Consider the following 23877-nt stretch of genomic DNA (forward strand, 5'->3'; position numbering starts at 1 on the left):
AATGAGACATACATTTTCAGCACCGGGGCTAACAGGGGAAGATGACACATAATTTTTCAGAATGGTAACCCCTGCCAATGAGCCACAAATCAACAGTGACAAGATAACTGACAACAGCTATGCCATATTTGGTCTCTAAGTAAAGCTAAAACTCCAATAAAAAATATGGCATCTATGTCGAACTTCTTTGATCATCCGGAGAGGAGTTATCGCATAAGTTGGGGATTTCATAAAATCCTGAAGGGCTGAGACCAGCCCACAACATGGCCCATGTGAGGTCTTCACGGGGGAGTGTGTGGATGGGACTCAGGGGAGGATAAAAGATGAAGCCGAATTATGATCTGGGTTTGTATAGAGAGATACGTATCGTGTATGCAGGAATCCCATTCAGTGATCAGCCAATCGAAGTGCTCTCCTCCTGAGGTGTATGGGAACACGCTAACAAAACAAACAAGGGAAGATGGACAGGGATAAATGAAAATACCACCTATACAAAATGCACACACCAAACAACAGAGTGGAACACAGGGGAGTTAAAGGAAGGAGAAACCAAATAGGGGAGGATGAGGATGTGTGCACAGACAAAACTCCAAGCAACAATCTCCTGACAAATCTCCAAAACGCCAACTCCAACCACGAACTACACCTCCAACTCCAGAATCAGGCATTAAGAACTAACCCTGGCAAACCCTAACTTACAGAGACAAGCATCCGGCCGACTCCAGGTTTTCGTGGACCCAGGGTGAAAGAGTCTCAGTGGGCCCCTTTTATCACATATCATGATTCATGATGCACACATACAGCAGAGAAATATAGGTATAGTACAATGGAAAAGAACAGCAGAATAAATGTCACACAAGATGGAGTGTTTTTACAAGACAAAAATTGGATTTATACAGGACAGGTACTGTCATTACAGGACTGTGTGCATCACACAGGACAGACTGTATGTACAATACCAGACAATGGTGTTACACAGCAGAGTGTAAATCACACAGGACAAGTTCGTACAGGATAATAGCAGAACAAGGATCACAATGGACAGGCAGTATTATTACAGGACAAGTCATGGTATTATACAGGACAGGTACTGATATTACAGGACAGTTACTACTAAAGATATTACACACAGTCATCACCAGTATGGCACACAGCACAGACACTGCTATTACAGCACAAGCACCGCTATTACAGCTCAGGCACTGCTATTACAGCATAGGAATTGCTGTTACAGCTCAAGCACTGCTATTACAGTTCAGGCACTACTATTACAGCAGTCATACATAGTCCTCACCAGGATGGCACAGGACACCAGAGTTGCTGGCAGCAGCTGTCACGGGTGTGTCAGAAGTGACAGAGAGTCGCCCTGCAGTCGGTTGCAGGAGAGATCTTCGTTTGGCTTTACAGACACTTTCTTAGAAGCTGTCTCTCAAGGACCCAGCAGTTACCTTCCTCTGGCTAATTAACACCCTGGCCTGTGTGTATAAATACCTACTGTTTGCTAGAGGGAGGTGCCGGAGATATTCACATGACCCCTTGTGAAAGCTTGAACAAGAGCAGTACTTCTTCCTCTCTGGTGCTAGAGGACATGTGCGCATCTGTCTGGAGTTGACTAAAGCTAAGCAATTTTCCCTTGTTTGTTCCCCCTTGTTATCTTTAGTTGTCAGTGGGGATCGAATAGCGCTCATTCCCTCCCTTCCCTAGCCAGGGCCAAACGCGAGGGAAAGACAGGGCGAGGTACATGTGTGGCGATTGGTGAAGAATCAATATAGGGACGTTAGTGGAGACAGGATGATATTAGATCACCCTAGGAGGTCTCCACTCCCCCTTTTCCCTAGAGTCTGGGCTCCCTTTCCCTCTTCCCTTTGTGTTGCACTAAGTCTTTCCTACACCTTGCGTGACACTAACCCCCACATCATACCAGTAGCCATTGCAGTAACTCACGCCATATAGTGGAAATGGGCACCAGGGTGGTCAGTGCCAGGAGAAGGGGCCACATTATACCTTTCTCTGAATCAGCAGACTGTCACTGATATCCCTTCCCTGCACCTTCCTTCTTTGCCATTTCAGCAGAGATAAACCTCTTTCTTGTCTGCAGTCTAAGGCAGCACTTTTTATAAAACCGCTTTGTGGTGTTTGTCCCTTAAAAGTTTAACACAGGGGTTTCCTGTATGATGCTGCTGACTGTATGTCTTATGTAATGTCTATATATACAGTACAGACCAAAAGTTTGGACACACCTTCTCATTTAAAGATTTTTCTGTATTTTCATGACTATGAAAATTGTACATTCACACTGAAGGCATCAAAACTATGAATTAACACATGTGGAATTATATACTTAACAAAAAAGTGTGAAACAACTGAAAATATGTCTTATATTCTAGGTTCTTCAAAGTAGAAAACTTTTGCTTTGATGACGGTAACCCAGCATGCCGCTGCATCACATAGCAACCAAGACGGCAAGAGGGCTTCCCTGTTTGTCCTGGGCCCCGGCACTTGCCCTGGTGCGTCGGGTAGTAATGCCGGCCCTGGCGAACATATACAACAGAGGAGTGGCCGACAATGAACACCTGAGTTAATCCAGGTATGAAAACTCCAGGAGCTTCAACTGAATAGTTTAACCTTGCACTGCTAGCAAGGAAAAAACCTGCACTTTTTAGTAAGATGGTGAAGTACCTCTAAAGAGTGCAAGAGTTCATGAAACCAGTCACCGTGGTCTTCTTGGCCCTCTCTGCCGCAGTATCCCGTGACAGTACCCCCTCTTCTAAGAGGGACCTCCAGAATCTCAGGGTGGGGTTTATCAGGATGTTTCACATGAAAAGACCGGACCAACCTGACCTCATGGATGTCAGATGCTCGTAACCACATCCTCTCTTCTGGACCGTAACCCTTCCAGTGTACCAGGTAGTAAAGAGATTGAAGAACCAAGTGAGAATCGATAATCTTAGAAAAATCTTTAAATGAGAAGGTGTGTCCAAACTTTTGGTCTGTACTGTATATATACCTGGTGTATCTAGGTGGGCGTCGCCAGTTATATTCATTTCTACTTGGAACTTGGCTGAAGCAGCATCGTGTCCTCTCTGGAGTCTTGAGGCCATGTGCCCTGTTGGAGTTCTTCTAAAGCTAAGTTTTTATTCCCCTGTGTTGTCTTCCCTTTTGTCTTTAGAGTGCTAACGGAGGTTGACTAGTGCTCATCTCCTTCTGCCCCCAGCTATAGCCTTACGCCAGGGATAGTAGGGCGAGGCACGTGATCGGCGACAGCTGTGGAGGCTGTATAGGTACGTTAGGGGAAGACAGGGTGACGATAGTCCAGATAAGGAGGTCACATCTTCCCACATTCCCTAGTGTCTTGGCTCCCTTTCCCTTTCCCCTCTGTGTTGCACTCACACCTGGCGTGACTCTCTGTGTTGCACTCACACCTTGCGTGACAAACGTTTCCCCCTGGATTCCAAAGAATTCATGTAACCTGTCTTCCCCTATCTGAACCTAGTGGCGTGCATGTAACATTGGTGGCCCGTACGGGGAATCCTGAGCAGGAATTAGCATGTAGAGGGAGAAGAGGAAAAGTGTCTGGAAAAACACAGCAGCACAGCACCTCAACTCAATTTTGCTACACCAGATAAATGGGACCAGCCCTAAAGAAAATCTCACTATCAGCAATGGATATGGAAATACAAATGGACAGAATTAGTGAGCTGCTTCTTCAGTTAACCTGTGAAGAACTGAGAATAGTAGCGGAACATATAAAGATGTCAGTAGAACAGATTTCCAAAGCACACAACCACTGGCAACTGTTAGCTGCCATTAACGCAAAAATGGATGAGCTGGGGGAGAAAGAAGCTGAAGACGTCATGCGGACATTCCTCCAGGAACTAACACAGTTTCTAACCAGGTTGAAGTTGGAGGATGGAGGGGCGGCACCAATCTCCGTCCACAGACTGAACTACAGGAATTGAAAGAACAATTCAAAGACCTAACAACAGCTCTGCAGGAATTGACCTAAACCTCTGAACGGGTGATAGACTCAGACAGGACCTTTAATAAGCTCAGGTTAGATAAATCAGGGAGACAGTCCTCTGTAACACCACAAATCACCATAAGGAAAGAATTCAAGATCCTGGGACAGATTGGAGAGTGTGAACAGAAAGAGAGACTGTCTTATAAGAACTTGTTGCACCAGATCAATGCAGGCTAACAGAAAGGCTACCAGCCAAATGAAATCGTTGAGGGGGTGGTGAAAGCGATCAGCCCAGGAATGAACCTCCGTAGTATGGTAGACATAAAGAGTCAATTGATCTTGCAACAGCTGAAGATGATTTTAAAAGGGCACTATAAAGAAGAGAGTACTTCAGATTGTTCCAGCGACTCATTAACCTCTCACAGAAAAAATAATGAATCACCCCAAAGTTTCTTGTTCAGAGCAATTGAACTGAAAGATAGACTGTTGTTTGCATCCAGAGATGTTGAAGCAGAAGAGAAGTTTGATGCTAGACTAGTCCAGAAGAAGTTCTTGAGATCATTGGGAACGGGATTAATCAGCAAAGATATCAAGTTGCAGCTGAAATAGTACCTAGAAGATCCTGGCATTTTGGACGAAGTCCTAATTGAAAAAATGAAAGAGGCCGCTAGTTTGGAGTCAAAGAGCAAACAGAAGTTAAAGAAAGGCTCTGCTCCTAAAATCACCAAAATGAGGTCAACTGAAGTTGGAGACCCTCGGTGGCCAGTCCGAAGATCATCATAGAGACCCTCCAGTGAACCCTCCGAGAGGGAACCTGAAATCACCAACAAAAGAGAGGACCACCACTGGGAGGAAGTAATAGGAGAACTGCAAGCTGAGTTAATCGAGGTGAAAAAGTTGATTCGCTCCAGGCCAGAACCGGTGGGTTCCAAAACAGAAGATATCCGGCTTGTGAAGCGTGCCGTTCATCAAATCAAAGTACAATGTGTGTTCACTGTCTAAGATGTGGTGACATTATGCCAAGGAGTGCCTATGGTCACGGTTGTTTGAGTTAAAAGACAGGAGGCTACCAGTGCGGGGCGACTGGTAACCGCGACACAGAGGCTGCATCAGTACTATCACCAAGTGTGTTCCCATCTACAACAACTGCAAGGGAGACAGGGGCATCAGTTACTTAATGTCCAGTGCGGAGGTCAAACGATGTACTCCTGGGAGGAGGATTCCTCGGTCAGTAAAGATAGCCTCATCAGCCTAATTAGTGAAAGGTGCTTTATACAGTGCCAGCTAGATGGACTCCTAGTAAATTGCAAAAATTTCTACATTTCTGTTTTTTTCAGTCAAGATGGGGTGCAGAGCGTACGTTAATGAGAAAAAAAGTGGACTTTTTAGAATTTACCAAATGGCTGCAATAAAACGAAGAGTGAAAAATTTAAAGGGGTCTGAATACTCTCCGTACCCACTGTAAATATGCTAACAGTATTAAATGTCTTCTGGCAAATGCAAGAAGTCTTGCAAACAAAATTAATGAACTGGAGACACATGTCGGCCACAGAATATGATGTGGTGGGTATTATAGAAACTTGGCTGGATGAAAGCCATAACTGGGTGATAAGCGTAGAGGGTTACACTGCATTTAGAAAGGACAGGAAAAACAATAAATGTGGAGGGGTATGTATTTTCGTTAAATCCAAATTAAGACCTGTGCTCAATGATGACTTTGGGGGGCAGCTGCGATAATGTAGAGTCAGTATGGGTAAATGTGCATGGGGATGGCAATAATGGAAAGCTGCTAATTAGAGTTTTCTACAAGCCTCCTAATATAGCTGCAAATAATAATAGGGTCCTTATTATGGGGGATTTTAACCCCCAGACATAAAATGAGACATAGAATCTTCTGGTTGTGCTATATGCTGCAAGTTCTTATCCGCAATTCAAGACAATTACCTCTCTCAGCTGGTAGAACCAATCAGGGGAGATAATCTGCTGGATCTGGTTATGTCAAATTTCAGATCTACAGGTCAGGGAGCATTTGGGATGCAGTGACCATAATATGGTAAGTTTCAATGTAATATTCAATATACCATTTCAAAGGGGAAATGCAAAAACCTGGAACTCCAGGAAAGCTTATTTCAACAAATTAAGGGAAGAACTTCATCGTGTAGACTGGGACCATGTCATGGTAACTGTGGATACCGAACATATTGTAAATGGGGCATGTTTGAGGAAATACTACTAGAATCCTGTAGAAAACTTATACCCTCTGGTAATAAAATGTCTAGGAATAAAATAATACTATTAATACTATTGAAATTGACCTTTGATTATTGCATCGTATATGCTGCTATCCCCACAATAACATTGACTGTACTATGCACTATGCACTTTAACCGAGTCATATTATGAAAGGGTCCTTCTATTTAGCAGTTGATAAGTCATTTGTATTTACATATAGCTATTGCGCTGTGGTACATTGATGGTACTATGCACTATGCACTTTATTAAGTTATATCATTAAATGGTCTTCCAAGACAATTGCCCTGTTATATACATCCATTGTACTTTGGTCCTCTATAACCCATTGCTTTGCTTACAGTATTCCATCATCTGGATTGTGTATTTTGATATCCTCCCCTCCATTTTGAGGTTCCCTTTTTCTTGTTGTTTTTATTTTTTTCTAATTCATATAATTAAAAATTTTGTAATTTTATGATAAATATAGCTAGTCTCTTTTTCCCTGGGCCATGATTATGACCTATGGGGATCTTGGAGTATTATCTGCATATATAAGTGTCTAGCACTGATTGATAGTTATCTGGACTCATGAGATCAATATAAGAGATGTGGACGGATTGCGACTGCAGTCTCTTATGCCCAGGGGCTACCATATTTGAGGTGTGTGTCATGCTCAGACACTTACTCATCCCAAATACAAATGGAAGCCCCCAGTGGCTGAAGTAAAAATTAATAAATAAAAAACAAAGTATTACATTTAATTTTGTATTAAAAATAATTGATTATATAATCATTAATTATTCATGCAAAAATAAAAATCGGATCACCTTCCCTTTAAAGTGTGCTGCTCAGCAGTCATAGGCGCTGAACTCCTACATTATTGTGTTGATAGAGTAGTATAGACTTACTATTGAGCTCGTACACTGCTCTGTGCATGCTCCTGCTGAAGCACTTCTACCTGCCAAGATCCTACATTTTTGGAGCCATTTGAACAGAGACCACCAGTGGACCAGACCACAGAAGGGTTGGCATGGCAGCGACAGAATAATGCTTACGCAAGTATTGCTTCTTCTGTTATTATATACCATTTTAAATTTCATGGGGTTAGAAAAACCCTTTAAATCTTATGACTTAGTTTTCACATGCTGCTGCAGAGGAAAGCAATACAGCAAGTTTAGTTCATGGAAGTTAGCATAAACTGGTTGATGCCTGGGCCCAGTTATCTTGTTTTATATTGAAAAGGACATCAGATCCACTGAAAAACATTACTGAAAAATACCAATACATGATTAAAATATCAGTTCACTGCAAAATGAGGACAGGCTCCAGTGGCATATGATGGAGGTTGCACATGTGTAAAATACTGATGATTTTAGAGTAGGGAACTGCAATGCAATCAGGACCCTTGATGCGGGTTGCGTATTTGGGCCAAAATATTAACTTTGGATGGAGCCAGGGATTGTAATTTTGGTGAGTGAAAAAAGGGTGTTGTTACTTGTGGGGTGTAAATACATACAGTAGATGCGGGACAGACCTCCTGATACAATAGTATGAGTGTGACCAATAGGTTTTTAGTCAGCATGTTGCATTACACCTAACAACGTCCCACCTTTACTTTTACAATTTTTGCATTCTGAGACGAGTCCTTATCACAAAATATTTAACAATATATAAAAACATGGCCCTTAATAAAAAAATTAAAAAAAGTTATTCCTTAACATGATGTTATTATCACAGCAGGGAAATAAATGGTCCATTTAAACTGCAAAATTATTATGAACGAGTATTCCCAGGAACACTCGTTTCATGATAATCTTGCAATGTCAAAAGGCTGCCAATACCCTAAAGAACGAGAAAATCCCTCGTTCATTAGGTGAAATTATCTTTTGTGCTGCCCAAAAGATCATGGTTCTTGGCAGTGTAGGGTTGTGGACTGTCTTACCCTGTTTCTGCCCCTGAAGACAACAGATGCGTTGTGTGAATACCGTCATGCGGTTTTATATGTAAAAGTTATGTGCATCTTATGTAATGTATGGTATAGTATATGAATTGTTAATACATAATGTGAGTAGAGTGTAGTATAGGATAAGTGTATAATAGCATAAGTAAGCTCATACAGTAAGTGGTTTAGCAATAGCATAAGACATAGGATAATGATAATAGGTTTAGCATATGAGAAAAGGATAGTTAATGATAGAACTAGCCCAGTGGGTGGACACTAGTGTTATTAAAAAGGGGGGCATGTTCTGAGAGAGTTAGTGAAGTGCAAAGTGATGGTTACTTTCAGGTGCGATGGGTTGCTAGGAGCAGCATGTGTCGTTCGTTCTAGGCAGTGCAGTGGGAGGCATTACTGGGATCCCGAGCGGTTGTTCCTGTTCATGTGCGAAGCCTATGGTCTGGCATAGGGGCTGGTGGACACATCGTGTCCTCTGAAGTACAGTGGAAGATGAACAGGGACCGGCATAGATGGAAGAAGATGGGCGGTCCCAGGTGCACTGCTGAGGCGGATGAGAAATCCCTGAGACTGACAGAATCAGCAGACTTAGGGGTAGTCCAGGACGAGCCGAGCTAGCGACAGGACAGAAGAGGAGTTGGGCTAATGTGACATCCCTTTCTACTGCTGCTAAATGAGACAGTTGTCGTGTGGCAGTAGATTTGTTTTAGTGTGGGCACTGTGAGTTACGGGATATAATACATTGCATTGTAAATTGTACTTTCCTGCCATCTACTGGCCAATGTGTGCATATGAAAGTGTAGGAGGGTGACCGGGACGGTCATGTGCCTCTTCCCTCTTAATGCACATAATCAGTGGCGTACCGCCAATGGCGGCAGACCACGCGACTGCTATGGGGCCCGTGAGCCGGGGGGGCCCCATAGCAGTCCAGGGGTGGACATACCGCCGCTGGTGCAGCTGCGCCGGGTCCCCACCATGCAGCTGCACCAAGGGGCCCACAAGGTGCAGCTGCTCCCTGCACGCAGCGGTCAGGGAGCGATCCCTGCACGCGGCGATCAGGGAGCGATCCCTGCACGCGGCGGTCAGGGAGCGATCCCTGCACGCGGCGGTCAGGGAGCGATCCCTGCACGCGGCGGTCAGGGAGCGATTCCTGCACGCGGCGGTCAGGGAGCGATCCCTGGAGCTCCGCTGCTGTCAGGAGGAGAATAGCAGCGGAGCTGGAGCGTTCGTCCTCTGCTTCCTCCCTGACCCAGGCGCTTGCAGCTTGATGACGTCATTATGCTGCGCGCGCCTGGGTCAGGAAGAAAGCTGCCGGCAACCAGGAGGATGCTGCTGCAGGGGAGCGAGATGAGGTAAGTTGTTGTTTTTTTGTTTTTGTTTTTTACTGAAATGCTGGGGAGGGGAGGTGGGGGGAGAGCAATGGTGGGATGGTGGGGCTGGGGAGAGGAATGATGGGGCTGGAAAGACCAATAATGGGGCTGATGGGACTGGGGAGAGCTATGATGGGGCTGGGGAGAGAAATATTGGGGCTGGGGAGAGGGCTGATGGGGCTGGGGAGAGGAATAATGGGGTTGATGGGGCTGGGGAGAGCAATAATGGGGCTGATGGGGCTGGGAGAGGAATGAATGGGCTTAAAATAGGAATAATGGGACTAATGGGGCTGGGAAGAGCAATAATGGGGCTGGGGAGAGGAATGATGGGACTGGGGAGAAGAATAATGGGGTTGATGGAGCTGGGGAGAGGATTAATGGGATGGTGGGGCTAGGGAGAGCAATGATGGGGCTGGGGAGAGGAATGATGGGGCTGGGGAGAGCAATGATGGGGATGGTGGGGCTGGGGAGAGCAATGATGGGATGGTGGGGCTAGGGTGAGCAATAATGGGGCTGATGGGGCTGGGGAGAGGAATAATGGAGTTGATGGGGCTGGGGAGAGGAATGATGGGATGATGGGGCTGGGGAGAGGAATGATGGGGCTGAGAAGAGCAATAATGGGGCTGATGAGGCTGGGAAGAGCAATAATGGGGCTGATGGGGCTGGGTAGAGGAATGATGGGGCTGAGAAGAGCAATAATGGGGCTGATAGAGCTGGGGAGAGCAATGGTGGGGAAGGGGAGAGCAATGACATGTTGCTGGGAGAGAGCAATGATGGGGGTGCTGGGACAGAGCAATGGTGGGGGGGCTGGGAGAGAGCAATGATGTGGGGCTGGGAGAGAGCAATGATGGAGGTGCTGGGACAGAGTAATGATGGGGGTGCTGAGAGGAAATGATGGGGGTGCTGGGAGATCGCAATGATGGGGGTGCTGGGAGAGAGAAATGATGGGAGTGCTGGGAGAAGCAATGATGGAGGTGCTGGGACAGAGCAATGATGGGGGTGCTGGGACAGAGCAATGATGGGGGCTGGGAGAGAGCAATGATGGGGGTGATGGGACAGCAATGATGCGGGTGCTGAGAGACAGCAATGATGGAGGTGCTGGGAGAGAGCAACGATGAGGGTGCTGGGACAGAGCAATGATGGGGGTGCTGGGACAGAGCAATGACGGGGGTGCTGGGAGAGAGTAATGATGGGGGTGCTGAGAGAGAGCAATGATGGAGGTGGTGGGAGAGAGCAATGACGGGGGTGCTGGGAGAGAGCAATGACGAGGGTGCTGGGAGAGAGCAATGATGGGGGTGCTGGGAGAGAACAATTATGGGGGTTTCACTTTGCTTGTACTGTAAAGCCTTGTATATTTTCCATGTGCACATAGCCTTACAGTTAATTGGGGAGAGTCACAGAGACTGGCCGGTGCAGATTATAAATAATGGGGGCACAGTGCTGCTTATCACTTTATATTTTGATTACTAAGTGGCTAATAGTATATTAATGGGGGGGGTTACATATCTGTAGTCGAGGACGCAGAGCGGGGGAGACACATGTATGCATACAATATGTGACCTTGTTATTTTCTAGGCTGGAGATCATCGTGACAAGACGAGTCGTGGCTGGGAGATGTCGACATGAAGGTCTGACCAGATGGAGAAGAAGCAGCAGAAACTGGCTCTGATCAGATGAGACGTTAGCGGTAAGTGCCTGGATGTAAATATTATTCTGTATCTGCGCTGTGTGACTTGCAGTGATAATGTTATCTGTAAAATCCCTTAGGCCACATTCTCACATTTGTGTGAAATGTCCGTGTGCTGCCAGATTTTTTTATCGGATGGTCCACGGACTCGTACAGTTTTATAGATCCATTCACACATCCATGAAAATCTGAGAATGAGATCTAAGAGGGTAAGAGACTGTCCTGTTCTGATCAGATTTTGAGGATTAGAATAGGACATGCTCAATGCGTCAGTAAAACAGGGCAGCACACCGACACTGCACACAGATGCAGGAATGTAGCCTTATTATGTATAGCACAGTCCCTTAGTATATAGTGCACTCACTTATTATGTATAGCGCCATCCTTAGTTATATAGTTTCCTCTTTTATTATGTATAATGACGCGCCCCTGGGCCTGAGTCGCGCAGCGTTGCGCACGCGGGAGCCTACCCGGAGCCGGATCCGATAGGGGTAGTAGTCTCGTGGCGGTGACCCGGTCCGTGCCCAGGGAGTCAAGCTGAGTGGCAGAGTTTAGCAGAAGATGGTACGGTGTTCGACTACGCCACCCGTTGAATGCGGCTATGAGGCCGCCGCTGCAGGGCAGACCGCTGAGGCCGGTGGTACGATTGTGCAGCGTAGATGGTATAACCCCCAACGGGAGGGGTATGGCCTCAGGGCAGCCGACGTGTTTGAAGGGGGTAGCAGAATAGCATGCAGGCAGCAGGAACCACTCAGAGACGGTGCGGTGTAGTTCAGGGTCTTTACTGATGACAAAGGTAGACCCTCCCGGAGTACTGGCTAGCGATCGGGGCCTGGTCAGTCCATGAGCAGATGGGATCTCCCCTGGCCAGGCGGAGTTGTAGGCCTCCCCAACTAATTGTACTCTTCTGGCTACCTTGCTAGAGGCGGGTAAAAGTAGCCCACGTCCCTGAGTGTACCGTGTGGTGCTCACCCGTATGGCCGGTGACTCGGGGCCTTCTGGTAGCTTCCGCTCCACGACGGCGGTGCTGGTCCCTTGCGTGTGACCGTGCCTTCGGGTTTCTTGGCCAGAGGACCTGAAATCCCCTGCCGGTCGGTTTCTGCTGCTGGGTAAGGATTAGTCCCCACAGCCTCGGACTCCGGGTCCGGTGAGAACTCTTCAATCAGGGCGAGCTCTACAGCTTCCAGCCTCTGACTCCTTTTAGCACTGCTCCCACTGAGCTCCTGATCTTTCTTTCCTATAGCTGCTCCTCTCCAGACCAGACTATGTCTCTGTCTGGGACTCTTCTTCTCCTCTTTTTTCTCTCTAACCCTGCCTCAGCCCCAGTCTTATATAGGGGAAGTTCTTCCCCTCCCAGGACTGGGCAGGAGGTGTGGCATGCATAGGATTCCTGGCCAGGAGACCTCCCACCTGCTCTCAGACGTAATATTGCTATTACTGTGGAAACCAGACCCCTGGGGTGCCACATTCCCCCCTAGTGAAATTTAGTACTCCGGGACTAAACATACTTTTGTAAACATAACAAGTTATAAACAGAAACAGTACAATAAAGAAAAACATATTAGGATGGTCACGGCGTGTCCGCAACCGGGTGCAGTTTTTGAAGAAAACAAGGGTGTCCATTCCACCAAAGAACAGGGAGCCGTAACCAGGTAGGGGTCTGTCCTGCCCCGAGTCTTTAACAGTCTTTTTAGTCCGTTCCTGGGTTACGCTCCAAACATATGTACAAAGGATTCCGGATAATCCATAAACGACACCTATAAAATAACTAGAAATACACAATTATTCACAAGCAACAATAAACAAGTAAATACAAATAAAACAGTTTGAGCACTTTAAATCCTCCAACGTACGGGCAACTGGCCTCTAGTGACCCTAGTAGACCTACGGAGCTGACTGACTGGTCCTGAGTTACAGGGTGTAGGGGCTGTCAAAGGTAAACTGGGCAGCTGTCTACGAGCTCTTTGGCTCACTAGGGGCACGGCAGGCTCACTATAAGCAGAGGGTTGATCCTCCTGGTCTGCTTGTGTGGGGTCTTCTGCCTCCTGGACCCGCTGCTCTTCCAGCTCTACCTGTTTCTCCGTAGGTACTTGAGATGCTGGTTGGAGGAAGGTGAGGACGGGTACCACAACAGCGCCATTGACTTGAGTCCAAGACCGAGGTAAGTCTCCGAGCACAGTACTGACCATATCTTCCCTTTCCTCTGCGGGTCGAGGGTCTTCCTGTTCTTCTTCAGGGTTCCGTAGCTGTTCGGGACACTTCTTCAGGTGATCTCGGGATACAATGGCTGTGGTTTCTCCTCCATCCTTACTGATTGTGCAGACTTTCGGGTTCTCATGGCTTGAGGGCAGTACGGTGTACGGGTCCTTCTCCCACTGGTTGTCCAACTTGTGGAGCCGTCTCTTCCTCTTCAAGACCTGCTCTCCAGGTACCAGGGGAACAGCGGGAGCATACTGGTTGTAAGTCTTCTCCTGTCTTTCTCTAGCTTGACAGAGACTTCGCTCCACGCTCTCCTGTACTTTCCGGTACTGCTGCTGCCTCTCTGTGTCCCAGTCTGCTTCTGGTGAAGTGTCCTCGGGTGTCAGGACTCCCATATCCAGGTCAACAGGCAGCTTACCAGGTCTTGCTCTCATTAGGTAAGCCGGGGTACAGTTGGTAGAACCTACAGGGATGTGGTTGTATAGGTCCACCAGATCAGGCAGTTTCTCAGGCCACAGACTGCGTTCTTCCAGGGGCAATGTTTTCAAAAGGTCTATCACCACCTGGTTCATTTTCTCGCAGAGTCCATTGGTTTGTGGATGATAGGGTGTTGTTCTTATCTTCCGGCAGCCATACAGAGTGCAGAACTCCTGGAAGACCTCCGCTTCAAAGGCAGGTCCCTGGTCCGTCAGCACCTGCTCTGGGTATCCGTGTGGACGGCAGAAGTGCTGCTGGAAGGCTCTAGCTGCTGTTTGAGCCGTTAAGTCCTTGACGGGGACGACAACCAAGAACCGGGAGTAGTGATCCACGATGGTTAACGCATAGACGTAGCCACTTCTGCTGGGGGTCAGTTTTACATGATCCAAGGCTACCAGTTCCAACGGCTGCTTGGTGACGATGGACTGCAGGGGAGTCTTCTGGCTAGCACGGTCCTTCCTTCTTAGGTTGCATGGGCCACAGTCTCTGCACCACCTCTCGATGGTTCCTCTCATGCCTACCCAATGGAACCGCCCGCGCAGCAGGAACTCCAGCTTCTTCCATCCGAAGTGCCCAGCTCCGTTGTGGTATGCCTCCAGTACCATAGCCGCGTCTCTTCTTGGCACCACTACTTGCCAGATCAGTTCATGCGTCCGGGAGTTAACCATTCTGCGGCACAACTTCCCCTTGTAAAGGAACAGTCGACTCTTCTCAACCCACAGTTGCTTGGCCTCCTCCAGAGCGTCTGGGTCAAGGCGGGCATCTGGCTGAGTCAGCATCTCCTTCACCAGTCGGACGGCGGGGTCCGCCCAGTTGTAATGAGGTAAGGGGTTGAACGTAGCAGATTGCTTACCCCTTACACGGTGGGCATACTGGATAGTCCCATGACGGTGGAACGCGGGGAGTTCAACTTCTTCCAGTTCCTCTGGATCTTCCCCTACGTCCGGTAGGTTTGGCATTCTGGACAAGGCATCCGCGTTGGTATTGGAGCGTCCTGCCCGGTATTTGATCGTGAACTCATAGTTGGACAGGCGGGCCATGCATCTCTGCTCCAGGGCACCGAGTCTTGCCGTATCCAGGTGTGTCAACGGGTTGTTATCCGTGTACACGGTGAACCGGGAAGAGGCAAGGTAGTGCCTAAAGCGTTCGGTGACTGCCCACACCACTGCCAGGAACTCTAGCTTGAATGAGCTGTAATTCTCAGGGTTTCTTTCGGTGGGTCGCAGTTTTTGGCTGGCGTAAGCAATTACCCGTTCTTTCCCCTGCTGGATCTGGGACAGTACGGCTCCTAGCCCGACGTTATTTGCGTCGGTGTAGAGGATAAAGGGCTGGCTGTAATCAGGGTACGCCAGGATTTCATTCCCCGTGAGGGCCATCTTCAGCTGGCGGAAGGACTCTTCTTCCAGCTTCTCCCATCTGAAGGGTGGCTTCTGGTTCTTGGCCTTCCTGGACTGGCCTATCAGGAGGTCCTGCATAGGAGCTGCCTTTTTGGTGAAACCGGGAATGAATCTTCGGTAGTAGCCTACCAACCCGAGGAACTGCCGCACTTCCTTTACGCTGGAGGGGCTTGGCCATTCCTTAATTGCGGTGATCTTATCAGGGTCGGGAGCCACTCCGTCAGCACTCACCACGTGTCCCAGGTACTGCACCTTTGGTTTCAGGAGGTGACACTTGGAGGGTTTCACCTTTAGGCCGTAGTTTGCCAGGGCTTCGAACACTTCTGCCAGGTGTTTCCGGTGGTCCTCGTAGGTCTTGGAGTAGACGATGACATCGTCCAGGTATAACAGGACCGTCTCGAAGTTTCGGTGTCCCAGACAGCATTCCATCAATCGTTGGAAGGTTCCTGGTGCGTTGCAGAGTCCGAACGGCATGCAGGTAAACTCGCTAAGTCCCATCGGGGTGGTGAATGCGGTCTTCTCCCGGTCCGCCTCTGCTACAGGAACCTGCCAGTACCCGCTAGTGAGATCCAAAGTGGAGAAGAAGTTAGCAGATTTTAAAGCAGCCAAAGACTCCTCTATCCTTGGTAAGGGGTACGCATCTTTGTGTGTGATACGGTTGATTTTCCGGTAATCTACACACATTCTCATGGTGTTGTCCTTCTTTTTAACCAAGACTAGTGGAGCTGCCCAGGGGCTACAGCAATCCCTGATTACTCCAGCCTCCTTCATGTCTCTAAGCATCCCCTTGGCGTGTTGGTAGTGTGCAGGGGGTACGGGTCGGTATCTCTCCTTTATGGGAGGATGGTGTCCCGTGGGGATGTGGTGTTCTACCCCCTTTACTCGCCCGAAGTCTAACGGGTGTTTACTAAACACTCTCTCGTACTCTTGAACCACCCGATAGACTCCCTGTTTCTGGTGTGAGGGAGTGGAGTCAGTTCCCAAATGTAGTTGCTGACACCAGTCCTCCATTGGTTTCTTAGAACCGTTACCTTCCTCTGGGTGAGATGGAGGCAAGGGTTCCACTGACTGTACAGAATTTTGGTCGATGGTATACAATTTGGCTAGCGTGGCATACTGGGGCAGGTATACTTCCCTCTTCCCGATATTTTTTATGCGAACGGGCACCCTCCCATGGCGTACATCAACCACCCCCCGTGCCGTCAAAATGGTGGGCCTACTGTCTGAGTAGACTGGTTCTACCATTGCTTGGTAATCTCTACCTCTCAGACCAATAGCTGCCCGGCACCAAATCATCATTTCACTTTTCGGGGGCATGGCAATAGGGAAAGGGTCACACATTCTCACGCTTCCTATCTCACCACCGGAGAGTTCCACCTGTTGCCGCCGCATCAGTGCCCGGATCTCTTTTTGGAGCACTCGCTGCTGGCCGGAGCTGGCGTTCTTGGCAACCTGCTGTAAAATGAAAATCACCTCTGCAAGACAATTTTCAATCACATTAGTTCCTAGAGTTATCTTTGGGTGACTCTCGCGCTTGTCAATGTCTACAATGATCAGTCCCTGTGCTGCCAGTTCGACTCTACCGATTTTAATGGTCATCTCTTTAAATCCGATCTGTGGCACGGGCTGACCATTGCTGGCAATGATACTCAAGTCGTCGTCAGGGTAGAGGGTTATATCCGAGTCATTCCAGTACTGCTTGAAGAGCACGTACGGGATGGTGGTGACCTGTGACCCGGTGTCAAGTAGGGCACTCATAGGAATGCCATCCAGTACCACAGGCAAGACTGGACGTCCTCCCACGTATTTGTCACGCCAGTTCGATGGGCCTGGTGATCTTATTCCTAGGGGTTGGCCCTCTACCCCAGGTTGTGCCAGTTTAAAGGACAGTACCTTGCCATATGTCCGGGTTGATTGCAGCGGCGGCAGATGGGTTGTCCGTCCTCGTTGTATCGGTCGCTGGGTCTTCCTCTGGCCGGTGGGGTCCTCCTTGGTCGACGCCACGGGATGTCCTCCGGTCCGGATGCCAGCTGGATCTTCCCTGGAGCAGAAACCTGTAAAGACTGCACAGTTCGGGTTAGCGCAGCAACGCTTTTAGCTAGCTCTTGGACCTGATGGTGCAGGTCTGGAGCCGGGTCATTGTTCAAAGCCTGCGCGTCAGCTCCCACAGGCCCTGCCGACAAGGGCGCCGCCTCCTGGTGGTAAGCGGTAGTAGGGCGCCTGTGGGTCACCACGCCACCCGGTGCCGGTTCTCGGAGCACCCGGATGGCTCTGTCCTTGAACTGTGCAAAGTCCAGATGAGGATCCTGTAAGGCCATTGCCCGCAACTGGGTTCGGTGGGCATTGCAATATAGTCCCTCTATAAATTGTTCGGTCAACAGCCTGTCCTCGTTTCCCACGCCGTCAGGGTCGGTCTGCTTAATGGCTCTCAGGGCCTCTTGTAGGTTTAGTGCATAGTCCCTTATATTCTCATGTGCTCGCTGTTTGCACCCGTAGAATCTAAGCTTAATCTCGGCTGAGGTGCGGGTATCAAAGGTGTCCTTCAGCCGGGTTAATATCCCTGCGACAGTCCTCCTCCCAGGTGGCCAGGACTTTACCTCCCTTTGGGCTGCCCCGGTTAGTTGGGCCACCAGAATGCTCACTTTTTGCTCTTCTGTGAGGGGGTACACCTGGAAGAGGCTATCCAGCTTTTCTCTAAAGTCATTCAGGGTATGTGACTCCCCTGAGTACTGGGGTAGCCAGGCTGCCCCCGGGATATAGGGCATGGTGAAAGGCATGACCGCAGCAGCGGCGGCGCTGGCGGTGGCTGTGGCAGTGAAGCTCTCCTCCGTATCCGACATCCTCCTCCCCCCTAGTGGACCGTGGCCTACCTTGCGATGATCCTCTTCCGTAGGCCGCGGTTCCGCAGTGGATCGTCAGGGTTGAGGACCTTCCGTCGCGCTCCTGTGACGTCGGCGCCTGCTGGGCTCCTTCCAGGACCTTACGCAACGTCCTGACGTGAGGCGGGGCTTCAGTTCTCGCGCGTTTTCAGAGTCCACGCCCCTCTTCTTCCCGCGCAGCGTCTTCAAGATGGCGTCTAACGGCGGGAAAACTCCACGGATGGCGGGAAGAAGGCAGAAGATGGCGCCGGATGGCGGGAAAACTTCACGGATGGCGGGAAGAAGGCAGAAGATGGCACCGGATGGCGGGAATCTTCACCACAGGTAAGTTTAACAGTCTTCTTTCAGGCACGCAGTACCCGGTGGTTGCGGGCACGGAATCCTGCCGACTACGCCAAAGTTGACGCGCCCCTGGGCCTGAGTCGCGCAGCGTTGCGCACGCGGGAGCCTACCCGGAGCCGGATCCGATAGGGGTAGTAGTCTCGTGGCGGTGACCCGGTCCGTGCCCAGGGAGTCAAGCTGAGTGGCAGAGTTTAGCAGAAGATGGTACGGTGTTCGACTACGCCACCCGTTGAATGCGGCTATGAGGCCGCCGCTGCAGGGCAGACCGCTGAGGCCGGTGGTACGATTGTGCAGCGTAGATGGTATAACCCCCAACGGGAGGGGTATGGCCTCAGGGCAGCCGACGTGTTTGAAGGGGGTAGCAGAATAGCATGCAGGTAGCAGGAACCACTCAGAGACGGTGCGGTGTAGTTCAGGGTCTTTACTGATGACAAAGGTAGACCCTCCCGGAGTACTGGCTAGCGTTCGGGGCCTGGTCAGTCCGTGAGCAGATGGGATCTCCCCTGGCCAGGCGGAGTTGTAGGCCTCCCCAACTAATTGTACTCTTCTGGCTACCTTGCTAGAGGCGGGTAAAAGTAGCCCACGTCCCTGAGTGTACCGTGTGGTGCTCACCCGTATGGCCGGTGACTCGGGGCCTTCTGGTAGCTTCCGCTCCACGACGGCGGTGCTGGTCCCTTGCGTGTGACCGTGCCTTCGGGTTTCTTGGCCAGAGGACCTGAAATCCCCTGCCGGTCGGTTTCTGCTGCTGGGTAAGGATTAGTCCCCACAGCCTCGGACTCCGGGTCCGGTGAGAACTCTTCAATCAGGGCGAGCTCTACAGCTTCCAGCCCCTGACTCCTTTTAGCACTACTCCCACTGAGCTACTGATCTTTCTTTCCTATAGCTGCTCCTCTCCAGACCAGACTATGTCTCTGTCTGGGACTCTTCTTCTCCTCTTTTTTCTCTCTAACCCTGCCTCAGCCCCAGTCTTATATAGGGGAAGTTCTTCCCCTCCCAGGACTGGGCAGGAGGTGTGGCATGCATAGGATTCCTGGCCAGGAGACCTCCCACCTGCTCTCAGACGTAATATTGCTATTACTGTGGAAACCAGACCCCTGGGGTGCCACATATAACACCCTCCCTTATTATGTACCATCCTCTCTAGCGGCTCACAGTTGGGGGATCATACTGTGTTGGGGTCAGCATACTTTACCCTGGGAGTTGAGGTGGGGTACAGTAGGGTCATTATACTGTGCATGTGGAAGAATTCACCATGGGGGTTTCATACTGTGTTTGGGGGGCCCTTTTTTTGGCATCACACTTTATGGGGGCAATGAAAGAGAGATCTAGGACGTCAGCAGGAGGAAAACTACTATGTAATGGATGGAGAGTTGTGAGATCTGATCTTTAGTGACCCCGACAATTATTTACATTTTTTTTTTGGGGGGGGGGCCCAATTAGAGCTTCTGCTATGGGGCCCCATGATTCCTATGTACGCCCCTGCACATAATTCTGTGTTCTATGTTTATATATGAGCAGTCTTATAATCTAATGTCTGATGGGTTACTGATAGGGTCAATATAGGTTAGTTCAGGTAGACTATTAGCTTAATAGAATAAGTAGTGCAGAGGTGGGCACTATAGCACACAGAGTATGCAGTTAGGTTGGGAAAGAGTTAAGGGGTTTAGGAGCTGTTTCAGTGTAGGAGGAGCAGGTTCAGTGAAGAATTGAGACACTTCCTGATTGCTGACAGTTCTAGTTGAGTGAGGGACAGTGACTAGTGAAGAAGTGTCAGGAGGACACAGGAGAAAGTACAGGAGGAAGGTGTGTGTGTGTGTCACAGTCTGGGAGTTTTTGGACAACCTTATCTGGAAGGTGAATCCGAACAGTCTAGACAGCGGGGACAACAGGAACAGATGTACATGGAGAGGTCAATGTGGGAACTTCACCTTACGTGCCAAGACAGGACAACCTCATCAGGGAGGTGGATCCAAGCTGGTCAGGCAGTGGGACAGAGAATGGAGTTGCCCATAGAGCTGGCGCGCTCGGATTTGGTCTTCATGTCCAAATCGATGTCTGTGTCTTTCATTGCTGGTAAAGTGCCGCTGTATGTGAAGAGATCACAAAGAGACTGTATCACTTGTTACTCCCTGTATGACTGTGGCTGCGAATAAAGAAGTTTTTACGTTTTTAAGCTGGTCTGGTTTTCTCCTTCTGAAGGCTAAAAGACTCAACATCCGGGATGGCGAGACAGTAGTGAGTATGGAGGTATCCTCCACGGAGACACCACAACACACATACACCCAGGGATTCTCCGAGTTCCCTTTTTCTGTAGCGGGCCAGGGTGAGGATTTAATCACTGAAACTGACATGCCACTCGCCACCGACTGCCACCCTGTCCCACGTTACAAAAGTTAAGTGATTATTCTCCTCACAACAAGCTGCCATAGAAACGGCTGGGAGGAGCCTCCAAGCTCAGGGCTCGCACACATAGGCTAAGTGCTCACGATGCAGAAATGCTGCATATTTTTTCCGCATCTCCCTGGCAGGAAAAACGCATGTGGATTTTACATGCGTTTTTCCTGCCAGGTAAAAGCGTTTGTCATGTGTTATTGCATGCATTTCTGCATGCGGGTTATCAAGCTCTTTTCCAAGCGATTTTAACATCACTTGGAAAAGTGCTTGACAACTTGGTCACACTATATAAATCCATGCAACCGGCATGGATTTATATAGTGTGACCAAGTTAATAGTTGAAAAGAAGAATAAAAATGGTAAAAAAAAAACCCATTATACTCACCTTCTGATGGCCCCCGGTCTTTTCTCCGCTGCGTCCGGTCTCTTATACGGCTCGCGGTGATGTGAAAGGATCTTTCATGACGACATTTAGTCATGTGACAGGTCACTCTACCACCGACGTCAGCAGTAGCGTGACCTGTCACATGACTAAATGACGTCATGGAAGGTCCTTTCACACCACTGCGAGCCGTACAAGAGACCGGACGCAGCGAAGAAAAGACCGGGGGGACATCGGAAGGTGAGTATAATTTATTTTTTATTTTAAATTCTTTTTTTAACAGGTACCATGGTACCCGGGTCTGGAGGAGAGTTTCCTCTTCTCCAGACCCGGGTATTATCCGCACATTGAATCGCTTAATATCCGCACGTGCACATGTAGTGATGCGGATATTAAGCGATTCAATGCAAGTCAATGGCGGAAATTATGCTGCGTGTCCGCAAAATTAATGGACATGCTGTGTATTTTTCCGCAATGATAGTCCACAGCGGAAATTTTCGCAGCATGTGCATAGCACATGCGGATTATCATTGGGGACCATGGGGCATGTATTACCAAGCATTTTTTAAGCATTTTCGCTGCAGAAATTCCGCAGCAAAAACGCTTGAAAAACACATAGTGGGCACGCAGCCTTACTGAACACTGGTACAAACCATTTGTGGGCGATTCAACCTGCCTAAGGAAGATATAGGAGACAGACATTAATTCTCTCAGGAGAGTTTTCCATGCCAGTCCACGCTGGGGGGACAATTTTCATCACATAATCTCCTTCACAAAAAGAGTGAAGCCTATTCCAGTCAGGAGAGATAACACTGTACATGTGCTCTCCTGCATGCTGATTATCCTGTTTGCTTCTAGCCAGGACCAGATCCACGTGGCTGCCATGCCACGACTTTGTTTAAAACTACCCCCTTCGAAAGGGAACAATGGGCTAAAAACTGTGAGTACATCCACACTTTAGTGTGTTTCCACGGAGAGCCAATCTGTGAAGGTCCCTCCATCAGTGTAATATTTCTTGGACTGCGCATAGCATTTCCTCTACTAGCAAGTGAAGAGAACTCTGCTCCAGCTGCCCTGAGAGGTCATAGTCTCGCTTGTCTCATGAGGAGAGAACCATTACTTTCATATGCACAATATACTGTGAACTTTGCCTTTAAGAGAGACTGTACCCCATTACCTCCTTCAGTAAGATTATGTTTACAAGTTCAACTGCATGTCTGGCAAATTGAGATTGCCCAAATATCCCTGGCACTCCAAAACCTGCACCTAGACATCACCGCTACAGGAGTGTCTGTGTGGAGGCCTATACCATCCACAAGTGCCACCTCCCGCTTTTGACAATTGTTGTGGACATGAGGGAAGTGTTGAGGGGTCCAGTGATGCACTTCAGCTACTGTGACATTATTATCTGCTGCCAGTGAAACTAGATACCTCAGCTGGCCCTTCTGCAACATCTGGTGCCTCTCCAGTGGCCCACCACAATTTGTGGCGTCACAAACAGGATTCATCTGTGTGCCTGTATCAGAGACTCGATGAGAGTCCAATTGTGAGCAGTCACCTCAGCATCTACATTATGAATGAACCCAGCGACAACAGCTGAGCTGGTGCTAGCAGCCCTTCTGTGCCCATCGCGTGCAACATGCCGTTTTCTGTCCCATTTTATCCTGACGCAACCTGGTTGCCACGCTACAAGGGGGAGCCGCATACCTTCAGGGACTTCCGTGACAAGTTGCTGGCTCTTTTTCTGTTTTACCCCCTGTCTCTAGAACAGCAAGTGCAGATCCTTCTGGGTTAGCTTGAGGGTGCTGCTTCCATGGAAGTTCGATCCTGGCCCCCAAAAGAGAAGAAAACGTCTGAGCAAATCCTTGCGACACTAAAGGATGCCTTTGAGGTTACATCCATCTCTGAGGTCAAGATGAGATTTTTTGCAAGACAGCAACAGCCATCTGAGACCCTACAGGACTATGATCTATCCCTCCAAGAGGCTTTCACTGCTGTTCTACAGGTTGACCCTACAGGTCACAGAGCCAACTCTGCATGCTTGCTGCACAACATCCCAGCTTCACCTTTGCAGACTTCAAGACCCCAGCCATCCATGTCCTCGGCAATTAATATATACAGGAAAACTATGTCACCTTTGCTCCTCTAGCTGGGTCTATTCCTGCTGCCCCTCCATCTTTCCAGATGACATCGCCAGGTACCATGCAAGCTACACAAGCTGCGCAGACTCCTGCTGTAGACTCCAAGACATCCCTTGAGGCCCGTGTAGATGACATTGCCAGAGGACTCGAACAAGTCTCTCAGCAGATCAAAAATCTGATTATTTCACCTTCGTGCTCCAGGGAGCAAGCCCAGGACAGAACTCTCTCTTCTGAGCCTCCACCCAGAAGTCTATCTCCAGGCATAGCTGCTCGTCTTAAGAGACCTTTCTGTCAGCACTGCCACAGATATAGACACACTGAAGCCCAGTGCTATCAGTTAAACGGGCCACCACCGAGGCTGAGGACCACCCCTCGGGAGGAAAATGTCCAGAGGGAGTATCCATGTGGGTGCCTCGCTTCATCTCGCCCTGCCTGCACATAACTGTCCTGGTAAACGGTGTC

The sequence above is a fragment of the Phyllobates terribilis genome, unplaced genomic scaffold (genome assembly GCF_046119375.1).
Source record: "Phyllobates terribilis strain yellow unplaced genomic scaffold, ASM4611937v1 Scaffold_2__4_contigs__length_985480577, whole genome shotgun sequence".
In the NCBI taxonomy this organism is placed as follows: domain Eukaryota; kingdom Metazoa; phylum Chordata; class Amphibia; order Anura; family Dendrobatidae; genus Phyllobates; species Phyllobates terribilis.